Source organism: Protopterus annectens, chromosome 3.part0 (assembly GCF_019279795.1).
Source record: "Protopterus annectens isolate FY-2018-M chromosome 3.part0, PAN1.0, whole genome shotgun sequence".
In the NCBI taxonomy this organism is placed as follows: domain Eukaryota; kingdom Metazoa; phylum Chordata; order Ceratodontiformes; family Protopteridae; genus Protopterus; species Protopterus annectens.
Genome location: NC_056731.1, coordinates 423,611,344 through 423,629,311, shown reverse-complemented (window position 1 = coordinate 423,629,311; position 17,968 = coordinate 423,611,344).

Below are 17,968 nucleotides of genomic sequence, written 5' to 3'. Positions count from 1 at the left end.
TGTGGAATGAGCCACCATGAAAGGGAAGGGCATGCTCAGCAATACATAGTGCCACCACCTCCATTCTACCATCCAGTACTGAGGGTGTCACTTTCTGATGTGGACTTAAACATGGTTGTCTACCCAAAGCATAAGCTGCAATTTTCATTCACAGAGAACTTTGTTCTCTCAGTGTGGTGTGGATAAGCCTATGATCTATCCAAGATAGAGCACTTCCCTGGGGAGGATCTGCATGGTCAGGTGCTTATATCACATGTAGGTACCCTTGAGTTGTCTACCAGATCCCAGCACAGTGCTGCAACATTTGCTGTGGTTGTGTACCAACATATACTCGGACATCTGCATAGCCCATGACCACACACTCATACAGTAATACAGTCAACACTCCCTCCATGGCCAGTTTGCCTCACTCTCCTAACTCTGGACATGGCTGAAACAAACACACACACACACATATAGCAATACTGATCAGGCCCACTCCAACAAATGCAATACTCATTGTTGACACTTGCCTCAGTGGCCCTCCCCACATGTATATATGATGGTAACTGTGTCTTGCCCTGAGTTCTCTGTTGTTTTTGTAGCCCATGTCTGATGCATAGTGTGGCCAGTCTATGCATGTTGTAGCGCAGCTTGGCTATAGGAATTGTATGCATCATTTTTAATATTCTGTATAATGCTTTAATCTAGCAGATAATTATGAATCAGATGCTACCTCTTAGCCAGTGCCACAGCATACTGCACTTACCTCTGTCTGACATAGTCCTCACCTACAGCTGTCTCCTCCATAGGCTTCTCAGGCTCCTTGTCTGCAACTGAGTCTGGTACTTCTTCCTCCTGAATGTCTCTGCCTAGCTGTAATGGTCTGCATATAATGATGTTATGTAACACTGCACCGATTGCAAAGATTTTACATGTTGCAGTGTCATATTACAATGCACCAACAAATACATCCAGGCAGTGGAAGTGGGCTTTCAACAGGAAAAACACATTCTAGAATAGCCCAAGTTTGTGAGAAGACAATGTTGTAGTCATTCTCTGCATTGGTCTAGGGGGGTTCTAATAGGTGTCATTAACCATGGCTCTAAGACATACCTGATATCACCAATAAGATGTCCCTGGGGAAAAATCACCCAACATGAACTGCTGGTATAGGTTACTTATGGGCCATATATAGGAGTCATGAGCATTACCTGGGTGGCCTGTAGATGCTTTGCATATTATCTCCTGTACTTTACAAACCACCTGGCAATTTATAGAGATATACCCCATAAGGCTATTATAGATGTGCCCATGCTTTCCAAGTGGGCCTTTATTGTAATATGAGTGCAGCCTACGGTCCCGTGACCCTCAGTGAAATGGGCTATATCATAAAAAGCCTGTTTGGTGTTGACTGTCTTCTCTATGATACACTGAAACCATATGTGCTCCCCACATGCTGTAGAATGACACTGAGGAACTGGTGAGTATCCTTGAGGCAGATGTCTGGTATACACCCAGTATGTCCCTAGATGGTCACTGAAAGGTCCCCGTATTTAGTATGCTCAAAGCCACATATACTTTGGTGTCCTCAGGAATATAGTCCATACATTCCCTGGATCTGCATATCATGGTGGCACATTTCAGCCAGCTCCTGCATGGTGCCTCTGTCCACACTATAGTAGTCCACAAGTTCTTTGTCATTGATGGCACATTGTTAGGCATGGACTGATGACATGGCACTGCTGAGAGTGATGACATGCAACAACATTACTACTGTCCAAACTAACAGCCTCTTGCATATACATATTTGCTAGTGCAGCAGCTACTCCATGCATGTTTTTCTTGTCTGCCTCCCTTACAAGTTTTATCTCTGGCCAGCAACACTGAAAGTAATGGCCCTTGGCACAAAATATATATGTTGCTGAATCATTCCACTATATTGTTTACCCTCATGGTTCTTATTACCATAGCATTATATAGTCATTTGCATATTATGTAAGCCACTGAATTTCTTGAGTTTCTGTGCTCTCTGTGTTTTTGAATTGTCACTATATGGTGAATGGTTTCTCTTTTTATCAATTCACCTACTGTAATGTGGAAACTTTTCCTGAATTCTAGGGCCTAAGGCTAATCACCATATTGGTACCATAGTGGTTCATAGGTTCATACTAGGCTAACTGCCCTTGTGGGCAATTGTAAGCCTAGCCAAATACCCCATGTGAGAATCAAACCTTGCACCTTGTGTCTGCAAGGTAAAGACCTTAACCAATATACCATCCTCCCACCCACCAGACAAATTAATAAATGCCACTCATTTTAAATGGTTACTCCATTTAAACCTGATGTTGCATAAGATATATGTTAACTATTAGTCTTCAAAACAACCACCAGCTTTCCTTGCTAAACTTCTGTATTGCAAAGTCTGCTGGGAAATTTTTCGGCAACAAACAATCTTAAAAGATTTTCAAACAGTTCTGATACAAAAAATGAAAAAGCAAGGGCATCTATAAACATAGAAATGTGCCTAAGTAATTTGTTCCCAAACTAAGTGTAAATCCCAGCTGTTTTTACTGTTAATGAGATAGTGTTATTTCCCCTTCTCCATTCTTTGTAGATGTGTTCCCCATTTTCAAGATCTAAAACACTTATCGTGGAATATCATGGAAGGCTAAAATAAAACAAACTCAAAACTCTGCTTAGTCATGATGGCATAATGTTAATTTCATACATCATCACATGCACACACCAAAAAGAACATTTGTTGCTGCCAACGGTATAATAAATCACACTGTCAGGGAAAACAGAGCATATTACCTGTGATGACAAGTAACATAAAGATTTACTTTATTGCAAAGTGATAAACAATCATAAGGAAAATTATAACTGATAATGGTCAGCATAGCATTAAATTACAGTTAAGGTGTGAGTTATGCTGAACTCTACTCATTACTAGTGTTTATCGTCACAAGGATGAAGCCTTAGTGACCAACCACAACATGCCAAGTATATTATAGCATCAATACACGACCTGGATATGAGCTATAATGTAATATACTTGCATTCGCTGGGATTAGTGTGAATGGCAAAGTGCAGGTGATTAAACACAACAAAGTGAGTATATTAAATCATAACCTTATCTTTACCATATGCTAGTGTAACTACACTGAGATTAGGGCTTGGGTGGTCATTAAAAATGGTGTCTGACAGACTGCTGTCTTTTTGTTTAGCATGCAGACCTGCAATATATTTTGAGTTATGTGTTAAACCTTATGGCCTTGGCATAAGAAAGCTTGGAAAGTACAATGGACAAACTTATCATAGATAGTAGTAGCAGAAGTGCATTGTTTGCCTTCAAAGAAAGCATTGTTCCTTAGCTATGGCTCATTCATTTGGACAACTGCTCAATCTGAAGGACCCACTTGACAATTACAGCATCACCTTATTATAAAAATCTGTCTGCTTCTCATTGCTGTGTACTAAAGCCAAGTATCTGACACTCCTAAATCCTTCAGACTGGTCTCTCTAATTTGTTCTATGTTGTTTTATTTAAGTATGCACATGTAAGCAGTGTGCTTCAAACCCAAGTTCACCAGATGCATATGGTTGTGTTATTTACACATCTGCACTAATTCATTTTCAAGCACGGTTCTTTTGTTTTGAGTAAGGAATCTGTTGCTATTATTACATGTCTGAAATTAATTTATTTAGAAAGTAAGGAAAAGCCATGAGATGACAGAAAAGTGCCATTGGCAGTTTCTTTTTCCCTCCTAAGTGGCTGTCTGAGCTGCAACATGAGAATATTTTTAAAAAAGGTATGTAGAAAAGTTGAGTTGGGTAGTAAAATCCTTATGATTTATCTGTTCAGCCTCTCTCAGCCTTTTTCAGAGTAAGGTAACACACATGTATAATGCATTAACAATGTTTCTAGAGAAACTGAGTGAATGCAATTCTGAACTAAACAGAAGACAATCTGATATTTAAAACTGCAGAGATTTTTTTCAATTTTATCCAAAGCCATGTGATTTTGATTGTTTTTTTTAATTTTACCCTATTACAATTGCTTCAATATGACAGAGTTCTGTATGGATAAAAACTAATACTTTCTGCAAATGAAAACATGAACAATGCTAAAGTGGGAACATTTGTTACCCTGCTTCTGGCAAAAAGTACTTTTTTTAGTGCAAATAAACAGTTTCAAACTGCCCACATGGCAGTAAAGACTGAAATGGAACTTGCATGATGTAGTTTTCTGATTTTGTAGGAATATACTTCTCTTCCTGGGTCACTTATAAAGCACAGACTGTACTTCTCATAAAATGAATAGTTTTGTTTGCCTTTCATTGCCTCAAATATATTGGCTTGCATTTGCCAGTGCTGAAGCTAAGAACCCCTTTTGACATTTCTGTAATCTCCAGAGACTCATCTGCTCTTAGGCTCTATTAGATTTGATTTTTCCCAGCAAAAGGAAATTAATCTAGGTATAATAATCCGAAAAACTGGAACATCCATTTGCTTTATCAGTAAATGCAGGTCTCACTGAAAACTTAAGTTTTGAAATTCTTTTGTCACATATATAACAAATAAATGTAAAAGTGATTGCCACTTCTGCTTTATCTCCTATGCTTAAAATGTCACTATATCACGCTCCTTTCTAGATGATGCAAAAATGACAAACTTCTGAAAATCTTGCAAGCTACATCTAGAAAAATATCACAGATGTAATACAATGCCACCTTATGTATAGCAACTTTAGTTCATCTACTTCGCTTTTCTCAGATCAGTGATTTGAAGTTTTGCTCTGACCCGGGGGGGGGTAGGTAAGTCTACTCAGTGTGCTTAGCTGTAATCTACTTTTGAGCAATTTTTGCAACCTATGCATATCCTTAAAGCATTTACCGCTAATACTCTTGAGTATTTAAATAATGTAAGGACAGAGAGGATGTTATGAGAGAATTAATGTCTGCCCAGGGGTGCTATGGGGCTAATATCACAGATGTAGGATGTTATCCCTGCTGGATGGGCATTATTTCCCAGATAACATTTGCCTTGGAGGACATTATCACATTAAGTGAATGGGCTATCTATTAAATTGTTTTGTAATTTATATTATTACTATGTACTTTTTTATATTTTTGATGTAAAATGGTTCTACTGCCTAATGTTTCAAACTTGCTGTACCATATGTAATTGTGATTGGAGTATTTACATACAAAATATAAGTTATATAAGTATTTAATGTCTACACACACACACACACACACACACACACACACACACACACACACACACACACACACACACACACACACACACTCATGTGCCCAACAGTTACAGACACTGTTAAGTGCAAATACCTCAGATGCCTCAGTTTGGCTAAATGAATGAAAAAAAAGTCATAGAATGCAAGGCATTGCAATGCTCCATGCCTCCTAACTGTACCTGATTTTGCCAAAAGTCCCTGATTTTGCCACATAGTTTTTCTCTATTCCTCGCAGAATGTTTGATTTACTAGTAAACCACTGATGATTACAGTCAGTCAATGCCAGACATTAGAGTTTCACAATTCTTATTGTTTAGGGAATACATACTGATGGACTGCCTGTTGCAGTTGAAAGTTGGTATGCACTGTCCTTCCTCTCAATCACTTTCTCTGTTCATTGCAACTGCTCAGATTTTCACATGATGTCCAGGTTTTTGCCTCATCTTTTTAGTCTGCTCCTCATAACATTTTTGTTTTTCTGGGAAATCACTGAGGATTGAAATTACTAAATAATGACATACACTGACGTTTCAGATTTCACATTCTTCAGAAAATAAGTGCTAATAAAAAGCTTATCATTCTAACAACTTTCTAAGTTTATAAGAGCAATATTTAAAATCTACCCATATTTTGTGCCCTTGTCACCCGCTATTTTAGGCTTTGTCCAGATTTCCTGTGCTAAGGAGCTGAGAGGTATCTGTCTGACTGTCTGTCTCTCTCTTCCTCACATGCAAGCACTAGCATGACCACACACACACACATACTCATGCACACACACACACACACACACACACACACACACACACACACACACACACACACACACACACACACACACACATACACTCTCTCTCTCTCTCGCTACATTTTTTCTGTTTACTTTTTTTTTAATTTACACTTGCCAAACAGCAAAGCTGCTTTTAGCAAGCATAAAAAATGCTGACCAGTTGTTTTTTTTTCTGTCTCAGCTTCATGGCAACGTACTAGACAGTGGACTTGCTTTTTTTACTGGGCTTTACCTATAAATGAACACTGTGTTGGAGAATGTACAGTCTCCAGTAGGGTGACGATATACATTTCATCCACTCTCTAACCTGTATTACACTGCATCTCATGCTGTGTAATCTAAATCTGGCCTTTTCATTGGCTGACACCATGTTCCTGCAGGAAAATATCCTGCAATAACTTCCTGCAAGAGTGTTTCCATATGTAACTCATGTTTTGAGTAATAAAGAATCAACATTTCAAACATTGTACGTTGGTCAATAGTAAGCTGCAATGGTCAATCAAAGTTGGAATCTGTCTGTCATAGGGTGGCTACTGACATAGATTCCATTCATTTCCCAGGTCTGTTTATTTTGGACATTTTTTATCATCTTTCTGGAGGACAGCAAGTGAAACATTATTGTCTCATCGCTTAACCAGTCACAACCTCTCATGTGCTGCTCCCTATAATGGAATAGCTCTTAACCCCCTAGTCATGGGAAACTTTAATGTTAACCAAAATTAGTACATGGAGTGTGAAAATGATTATGATTCTTTCCAGGTTGTGTATCCAACCAAGAACAAATGTCTCTCATGTAACTGCAAATATATTTGACTGGGCTCTCATAAAGTTCATTCAGTACATGCTGGCTACTGGTACTACATCTGACTCCTTTAGTGATTATTCAGCAATGACTGTAGTGTGACAGACAGCAAATCTTACTTTTTGAGCTAAAACTGTTTTAACTGAGGAAATGAGGACCTTCTTCATTTGGATGGCCTGTTAAGGAGGGCGATTGGGTATCTGTGATCTATTTTCTACATAAAATCAGACTGTTAAATGTCTCAGCCTGCCTTTCACTTCCGTGCTAAGTACTATGGCACATATGAGTGAAAGGAGAGCTATGGATGTTTAAAAGATGAAGATGATTAAAAAAATGATTAAAAGAGCTCCACAACTGTATGAGAGTGAGAGATAGGCTTTGGAGGATCCATAAGAAACCTCTGCAACCCTTTGTTCATAATACACTCAGAACTCTTAAGATGTCTGCATAGACAAGGTATGAGAATCAAAGAAGCAGCACCTAACAGCTATTCAAGAGTCCAAGTACACAAACACTAGAGCATTCTGTGCTAGACTAAAATTATAAATTGATAGGTAACTAGAAAAATTCAGACAGCAGTTATTGGCCTTTCAGATTTTTTCTTTTGCAGACAATTTCAATCAACATGTCTTTAGAGCACTTTTGTCTCTGCAGAATTTCTCTCAGGGTACAACTGTTCTATGTGATCACCCAATCCTTTTTTAAGCCAGCACATGGTTGATATTAAGCTTCTGCCTGAAGGGAGAAAGAAGAAGACAGGCTTTCCTTCAGTGGATGGTCTTCTAACTAATCATTCAGATGGTGTAGTCATATATCACTGAGACTGGGACCTGCATATTAACCATTAGATGTTGTACAGTACTACAATAATGGAAGTCTGCACTAGCTGCCCCTGCTGCAAGGGGGGGGGGGGGCTGGCATAATGGTTAAGGTCTTTACCTTGGGGCTACAAAGTACAGAGTTTGATTCTGACCTCTGGGTATTAGCTAGGCTTGTAATAGTCTGCAGACTGATAGCATAGTATTTGCTTATGAACCTATGAACAAGGGCTGTGACCCAAACAAAGTTAACAACTATAGACCTGTTGCACCCCTAAGATGAATGGTGAAGATATTACAGAACATCATACTCTTCTAGGTCTTCATCCGTCTCATCATGTACTCCCTTCTGTTTGAAATGTTACAAGGATTTCAAATTAAACATTATATAGATACTGATCTGGCTACAACATTAACTATGATGGTAACCTCCCCTGACAAAGGTAATGTTGATGGGATCATGTTTCTCAAGCTCACAAAGGCTTTTGATGCATCTGTATGTTCCCCTCTGTTGGATAAGTTGTAGTACGAGGGTGTTGACATTAGAGATTTCATGTGTTTTTCGATATCTCTGCAGTCATATGTCATTTATAAAGTGGGCTTCTGCTTCAAAAGAACCTAAACTTTTACATGTCGGAGTTACTCTGGGATCCGTTTTGAATCTGTGAATGTATACATAATTTTAATTTGGTAAAGCTACACTCTTTCAATATGCTGATGACTCCTTTAGTAAGTGTTGTCTCTAGGACAAAGTGTGGCTTGACCTGTAAGAAGCCCTATACAGTCTGTAAGCCTGGCTATCAGACAATGCTGTAATACTGAATACTTTCAAATCCAGTCAAACTACTTGTCTCTAAGTTCTTAGCCAAGGCTAGATTTTCAGTTCTTTTTCTTTTCTCCAACGATGGCATATCTGCTCACACTATAGTCAAAGTCAAATATGTGAGACTCACTTTTAACCTGGAGTTATCTTACAGTGTCATATAGCTATCACTACTAGGCAATCTCTGATCTTGTTCCAGAACTACCACTCCAGACATTCTTAATTTGACAGGCAGGATTCTGCCGCCAAAGGACTTAACATTTCACAGATGGCAGTTCCTCAGAGACATCTCCAGATCCTTTACTTATGAATTTGATGTGGCTTGCTTCTACCAAAACAAGATAAAACAAAACAACTAGCACCTTAAGTAATAAAAAACACCTTTATTATTCAGATATATCAATTAAATTCAATTTATTACATAGATATGTCAATTAAAAGTGAGCAGACCAGTTTTGCACACTACAGACATTCAGTGTAAACCTGACTACATGATTTTTGCAAAATGTATACTGTGAAACTACAATCACAAGACTTAATTAATTAAAATGAACCAATTTCACAAATCTGTTAACTATTATATCTTTAACACTGCTGTAAACTTTTCAATTACTTTCCCCTAAACTCAATTGTGCATTTCTTGTTATGGCATTGAATTCTCCCTACAGCAAAACGTCTTTCAAAAAGCCATAGAGGAGATATGCACAGTGGTTTCCTAGTGGACAATAAGGCACATCATTGCATTCTACTACATAAAGGCAATTGCCAATTACAGAAAGAGCTTTATTTCTGTTAGCATCCCTTAACTTCAAGCTCCTTAATTTGGTACTTATCCTGCCCTAGCTAATAGATCTGCATTCAAAAACTGTAGTTATTCACCTAAATCCCATGAATAGGATACCCTGGCTCTTACAAGCCTATGCATTTCCCTTAACTGGAGAAAAAGCATCCTGCAAGGTCTCTGTTGTTTGCTGGAATTAAACAACTGCATATATCAGAAATGAAACCAAATGGCAAGTTTCCAATGATCAACGACAGCCTATGAATATTGTTTTAAATTGCTGTACAGTTTAAGATCACAGTATTTGGTTTGTCTACCTGCTTTAAAGTGAATGATTGTGTTCTTCTTATTAGGTATGCCCATTTTATTCTTGTTGGGAGGGACTTAAATGAAGAGTTGCTAATTATATCTACATATCAGTCTGTTGCCAATTATGTTTAAAAGTAAGTATGTCAACTCACATAATAGATGTTCCTTTTGTAATATTGGATGGGTTTACGGCTTACCTTATGAGTGTTGCCACTTATCTGTGCAAATCATGAAACTGATTTTCCTAAATTATTTTATTTTGTTAGCTTGACTATTAATTATCAGATGTTTTAGGCCCATTAGTCTTGTTAATCTGTGCATTTTATGTCGGATCCTTTAAACTGCTATCTCTCCAGTCATTTTACCTAACTCCTTTCATGCATATGAATTTTTCAGGTATTTGTTTTGTTACACATATTTTGTTGCTTGCAGTTATGTACCTAATTGTGCCTTTGACCAAGTTCATAACTGAAAAATCTCTGCCAAACAATCCACTTAGCCACTTCACATACTAAATAAATAAGTAAATTAAATCTCATGTTAAAATAAATAAATAAATATATAAATAAATAAAATGTCACGTTAATCATTGTCATCATCCTGGCAATATTGTTTATAAATAAGCATACATTTATAAAATAAAGCATACATAAATTACCATTATACAAAGGACTATACATAGCTCATGTCTGAATGATTCATAACAGTTCTCTTTAAAAAAAATTGATTAAGTTTATGTTTAGAACATAGATGAATATTAGGCTAATTGCCTTAAAGGACCATTTTAAGCCTAGCCAATAACCCTATATCAGGATAAAAACTTGCACATTGTGTTTTTGAAGTGAAGACCTTAACCATTATGCCAACCCCACACCCCTGTAAATTTGACCATAATAGCTGGCCTTGTGGGCTATTTTAAGTCTACACAATTTCCTTCAAAGATTAGAATCAAACCCTGCATCTTTCATCAGCAAGGTAAATACTTAAACCATTATGCCTACCCCTAGGAACACCCTCCCCTTTTATGCTGCACTGCAGTGTCAGTGACCCATCTACCTGGTGTGCAACTAGAACCTACAGCCTTCTACACCAAAGGCAAATGTGGTACCAGCTGCACCTCTGCCCTAATATGCTGTGATGTTTAATTTTTCTAAACTTGAAAATTAAAAGAAAATACTGCCAGGTGTAGTTTAATATGCATAGAACAGGCATTCTTCTCCCCATAATGTTTAATTTAATTCAGACATACCAAAACTCTTATTTTAAACTGGCTATTGCACAATTCTTATGTTAAGCCTCTTGAAATGTTACCTAAATATAAAAAATAGTGCTATTATTGTCTGTATCCTGTAATGGCAGAAAATACAAATTAGCTTATGAAATAACTTTGCCCTTGCAAGATATACCATCACATACAGACACACACACACACACACACACACACACACACACACACATGTGTGCACACACATATGCAAACTCATTTACATACTTACAGACACACATGCACACACTTATGCATGCACACACACATGCATGTACATGCAAGTACATACACACTTATGCACATACACACACATGCACATACACTCATGCACATGCACACACATGTATATACACTCATGTACATACACACTCATGCACATACACACACACACACACACACACACACACACACACATGCACACACGCACATGCGCACACACAGACACACACACACACACACACACACACACACACACACACACGTACACTCATGTACATAACACACTCATGCACATACACACACGTACATATATACACACATGCACATGCATGCACACACGCACATGCATGCACACATGCATGCACATGTATACACACACACACACACACACACACACACACACACACGTACACTCATGTACATACACACTCATGCACATACACATGCATGTACACTCATATACATATACACACATGCATGTACACTCATGTACACACACACACACACACACACACACACACACACACACACACACACACACACACACTAGTAAAGCTATTTGTCAATAAGGACACCTGCTGGCACCATAGACACTAATAATGCATCATTGCTTTTCACTTTGCTCTGTCTTGCTTATTTATAGATGCACTGTTGTGCAATACTTGAAATCATTGCAAATATCTGTATAAGGACCAGACACTAGTATATTAAGTTTTTTTTCTGAATTCTGCAAGCAGAACAAAGCCTTCACACTCTAAGACTAAATATATGACATAATTTATGCCAGAACATGTGATGCATATTGAAGACATCTGAGTGATAAACCAGCAATGAAAAAAAAAGATACTAAAGAAAACATGCTTTTTTCATTCACTATTTTGTACTATTAAGATTAGATGACAAAATCTGCTTTAAGTGTTATTTAGGGACTGATCCCATTGAGTGTTACCAAACAAACATGAATAAACCTGGAATGGTCACAGCTATTGTTGGGAGGGTGGCCTAATGGTTAAGGTGTTTGCCTTACAAACACAAGATACAGGGTTTGAATCTCACAGGGGATAACTAGCTAGGCTTAAAATGGCTCGCAAGAGCAGTTAGCCTAGTACTAACCTATGAACCTATATATAAGTAATATTCTGAGTCCAGTATTACTTGCTGAAATTTAAGGATGGTGGTGGAATGTGATAGAGCAATTAGGTTTAGAGTTTCAAAATGGATCTATATTCTTTTTCTTTTTTTAGATTCATAGCGCCAAAGTGAATTAGATGAAACATCAGACAATAAAATGTATGAGAAATTATCATGACGAGTCATTTGGTTAGTCAAGCTGAGGATAGTGCAATGGTTTGGGGAATGTTCATGGATCTATGCACAAATCTTTTCATGCTTAGTGTACTTACAGTTAGAAATTTATGATTCTATCATATTGCTTCACAAAATTATTCAGCCTTGGGATTGTGTTCCGACTGAGACATAACCCTGTTAAATAAATACAAAATTCTGATTATTTTATGCGGTCTTTCACTCTCTCAGTAAGGTTTGCTTTGGCTGCAGTTGACTTAAAATGTTAGGGTATTGTGTAAAATGAATCCTTCAGTGAGAATGCAATATGCATTCTACATTGTTAACACCATACTGCAAAAATATGGGAAGCCTTATGACCTTTAACACAAGTGCTAAAAACTTTATAACTGTGTAAATATAGAGTTTATTACTAGCTATGTAAAGCATGAGACAAATATCCAAAATAAATGCAAACACCTTCTTTTCTAAGGATGGGAAAGGGAGGCAGGTATGTCCCTGAAGACAGACATACTGTTTCAAATCTGTCATTACAGTATGTACATAGCATTCATTTGATGTAAGAATAGGTCCACCAAGATAACAGTTTTAATAGAGTTCCACCTTAGTCCTCATTGATGGTCTCCCTTGCAAGAACATAAATTGATAAAGATAGTCCCAAAAGAAAACCTACATATAACAAGTACAAGCTTGTAATGCCTGCAAATGTATTGAGTGAAGACTATGAAGCTGCTGTACACATATCATGAAGGGCTAAATTTTTTAAAAAGGCTACTGAGGTAGCTGGAGCCCTGCTAGGCTAAACGATTAGGAATTGCTGGAAGAGGCCTATTGTGCTTTAAATAGCAAAATGCAATACATTCAGAAATCTAGATAGCAAGTGTAATTTTTGAGACTCTCTGATCCAATTTTTATTGGAAAAAGAAAAAAAAATTGAACTTACATATATCCTTAAATCTTGAGGTATAAATTCTTAGTTGTTGGTGCATATCTATGCAATGCAGCAGCTAGTCCTAAGGATTAGAATATGATGTGAAAAATCCTTGCACATTACTATGTTGGTCAATATCTGACTCTGTGGCTACTTTGGGCATAAGGAGAAGTTAGTAAGTAAGAGATACTCTGTCTTTATGGAAAACCAAGCAAGGAGACTATGATTTTGAAATCCTCCACAGCTAATGGTATTGATACAAGAAAAAGTGTTTTCCAAAAGCACTATCTTAAGTTTGACATGACTGCAGGTCCAAAGGGATCCACAGCCAATTCCTCCAGGACATAAGTCTCAAGAAGATACATGATTTCTTACCAGATGCTACAACAGGAAATTGCTGTAAGAAAGTCTTTGTAGACCTGTGATGAAGCCAAGGATTCAGAATCAATGTCATCAGGAGGAAAGTGGACATAACAAATGAGTGAACTAAATCAACATTAATGGAAGAAGAATTAAGTCTGCAGTCAAAATATATCCAAGGTAATCTAAAGCCACAGAAAATGAAACTGAGAATGGATCCAATCCCTTACAGTTGAAAAAACTAAAAAACATGTCCATTTGTTAGGGATATGTTTTTCTTTTACTCGGTTTCTGACATGATGGTAGGCTCTTAACCACTCACTCACTCACTCAGAAGAAGATGGCTTACTTGCTATTACTAGAAGTAGAGAAATCAAGTAGTTAGGTACAGGAACTGGAGATACAGGATTATATTCCCAATGAGTATTTAAGTGTGTTCTTGGCATGTTGAAGAACATGAGATTCTGCAAAAGATGAAGTGGAAATAGGAAGAATCATACTAGTCAGGGCCACAATGGAACTCTGAGAATCACCCTCCATTTGCAAGGGTTTACTTTCTGAATGAATGCTGTCCTCAAAGGAAATTGATGAAAAGTGTACAGAAGACCAGAGAAGTACTGAAGTAAAATAAAATCCTTTATGGTGCTGTGGAGAGGAGATGAAGAACAAAGAAGGCTGCACTTGGTTTAGCTAGGCCGGCAAATAGGCTGAATCAGTTTCCCCCAACAATGGAAAATTCTGAGAATAACTGAGGAAATGAATAACTACTCTTAAAACAGCAACAGTAGGCACCAATTGAGTTTTTGTGCCAGAGAGCTGGACTTTCCAAGGATATGATTGACAATTAAATAGTCATTGCTGGACATTGCCAGTTCATAGACTCTCATAGCTTTCTGTAATATATGGAGATATGATATTCTCCCTTGTTTTTTGATGTACCATACAACTGTTATGTTCTTGAACTGTATGCCGATAACCCCTAGAAGATGTAAACCCTGAAAGGGCTTCAGGCTCAGATTTACTGCTCTCATCTCTAAGATACTGATGGAAAAGATTGTTCAGAAGAGATATATACAACCTGAGCAATCTGCCCATTGAAGTCTCCATCCACCCTAGGGCTGATACATCTGTTATTACTGCAGTTGCCCGTTTTTTTTTAAGTGAAGGGAGTACCATGGCACCACTTGTCAAGATCCATCCACCATTGCAGTTGATGCATGCAAGCTTGAGAACTGCAGTTGTTGTCAAGCAGGGTATCTATAAATTGTAATCATTGAACCCTTGTAATCCACTACATAATTCTTTTGTAGCACCTAGCATGAGGAATATGGGAATAGATGCCATCATGAGACCTAACACCTTAATATACAGATGGAATGAAGCTTTTGGCAATGCAAAATGGGGATGATATGATTTGAAGACATTTGATTCTTTCTGAGAGAAGGCAAGCACTTATGACTTGGTGTCTAGGTTGGAGCAGATAAATGTGAATAACTGTGAAGACATTGGTTGTGCTTATGCAAAATGTATTGTCATCTCCAGAAAATGGAATAATGATGTGAACTTCCATGCTGTTATGAAATCTTTAATGGGTAGTACAACTGGAAGCCAGAGATCTGGTTAAGGAGCATCTTAACACCCAGCAGTCTCTAGTGAGCTGCTACCATAGACACACATTTGATGAACACTCTCATGGATGAGGCGAATACAAAATATAGGAACCTGGAACTAAAAATGACTGTCTTCATTTCATAAGTACAGAATCTTCCAGAATTCCTTGGTGATTCTGATGTGTAGGTAGGTGTTCTGCAGATCTAAAGAAAAAATCTAGACTTCTTGTTCTACACAGAGAAAGATTGTCTGTGCCATGCCATTATAAAAGTTTAATTTGGGCATATCCAGTATTGACCTACTGCTCTTTTCTGGGGCTAGAAAGATCCTGAAGAAGAATCTAGACTCTCAGATCTGGTGAAATCTCTTTTCTGGTTCTTTTGCAAAAGAGGTTTAAGACCTCCTTTCTTTCCACTTGTTTTTGACTGAGTTGGATTTCATTTAATGGAAAGGGTAGCAAGACGGATTGTATAAAAAGGAATTTGTAATAATTGGATATGACCATTCTCTTCCATCTGTCCCTGGTTAATAACTTTCAAACATATTGTGGCAAAGAGGACTCATGACTGCCTCCAGATGGGCAGATTTAGGCAAAGCCCCAGGACTGTTGCTGACCACATGTGAGGGACCACTAGATGCCTAATGATTGCCAATGAATCCTTTTTTGGGTCTACGACCTTTCTGGAAATCATTCAGGGAATTAATGTTCTTTGCACCTATTAGGAAACTATAACTGTTTTAGCTCTTTTGCACCACTGAAAGGGTATGTTGATATGAGAGAAATTACTGCCCGCAACTGTGAGGATTTTTCCTCCTTTGTCATGCTATTGATGTGTGCATTAACTCCAGGCCCAATAAGGAGCTTTCCTTGGAATGGGACTTGATAAAGATCACTTTGGTATCCTCAGAAAAGTTGGTTAAATGCAACCACATGTGCTGGTAAATATCTATGCTAAATTACATGACTCCCATGACTCTAGAAAGCCTTAACCCTATTATAGAAAATACACATCTTGAGCTTCAGAATAATTGAAACTATTACCAGGTGGGACATTAGCTTCTCATTTGTAGGTCAATTTGGCAACTCTTCAACTGCTTGGTGCATTTTGTCTGAGAAATTGTTGTAGAAGCCATTGTTTTGACCAAATATTTAAGCAGTAAGTACCCAAAAAGTACATGTTTTGTACAATCACATCCCAAAGCAAACCACTCTCCAGATTTGTTATCTTTTGGGTGGACCACTAGGTTCTGTGGTACTGGAGCTGTCTTAAGAGCAGCTGATGAGACTTGGTATCTAGTTTGGAACTCACTGACCAGAAACTAGAGCATTTGGGAAGACAAAGGATATTATCCCCTTTTCTTGGAAATAGAGCTACTGCATCCAGAATATCCCACACCATATTGGTACTCATTGTTAGAATGCCTAGAAATGGAAGGAGCACCTCAGGGTCTTGTTCAGTAGACCTGAAGCATTCTGCAATATATTGTGTTGGAAGGATACTGAGTCAGTGAGCTCCCCCATTGTTTGCCTCATCTCCAGGACATCTCAAAACTTACAATCACTGGGGGAGGGGGCAGCTGGAGAACTGGCAGCCTCATCACCAAGATCAATAGTGGGTGATGCTGCAAGTAAATAAATTTGCTTCATCTTGTAGTTGACCTTCATGGGAACCTTCAGAATGTGGTTCTAAAAGTGAGAACAACAATTGTTTCTAAGATCTAATTATCTCAGGGAGGTACAGAAGGCCCTTCTTTTTTCTGTCTTGCTGAACAAATTTTAGTTTCAGTTCAAGGGTCCTTTGTGCGGCATAGACAGTGTTGTTATTCAATATTCAAGTATAATATTATGTTGGGCACCATCACAGCAAAAAGTTTGCTAATTTAGTATTGAGAACTCCGTCTAACTCTGAATCACTCTCAAGATTAAATGATTAAGTAAATAAATAAATAAAACTGCCAGCACTGAATACTCTGGAATTTGGCATCAGGCATGATGACTCGTACATCAACACTAGTGCCTAAACCCTAAGTACTAAGTTGAAAGACACAATTAAAGTTGTGACATTCAACATCAAGAGCATCAACACTGACTGGAAAGTTGAGGTTGAAAACATCAAGGTCAAGACAGTCAACACTGACACTGAGAAATATGCATTAATCCTTGAGAAATGACCAGAATCCTCAGTACCAGAGACAAGAAATGTGAGACCACTGAGGATAACATCGTTTTGAAGAAAACAGAACTAGATTTTTCTACATGTTAGTTTAAGCTGAAGGGGATGGTCATAATTTTAGTGACAAAAAACGTATTCAGTAAAAATATATAAAAGTTTTATATATCAAAGATTAGAATCAAACCCTGCATCTTTCATCAGCAAGGTAAATACTTAAACCATTATGCCTACCCCTAGGAACACCCTCCCCTTTTATGCTGCACTGCAGTGTCAGTGACCCATCTACCTGGTGTGCAACTAGAACCTACAGCCTTCTACACCAAAGGCAAATGTGGTACCAGCTGCACCTCTGCCCTAATATGCTGTGATGTTTAATTTTTCTAAACTTGAAAATTAAAAGAAAATACTGCCAGGTGTAGTTTAATATGCATAGAACAGGCATTCTTCTCCCCATAATGTTTAATTTAATTCAGACATACCAAAACTCTTATTTTAAACTGGCTATTGCACAATTCTTATGTTAAGCCTCTTGAAATGTT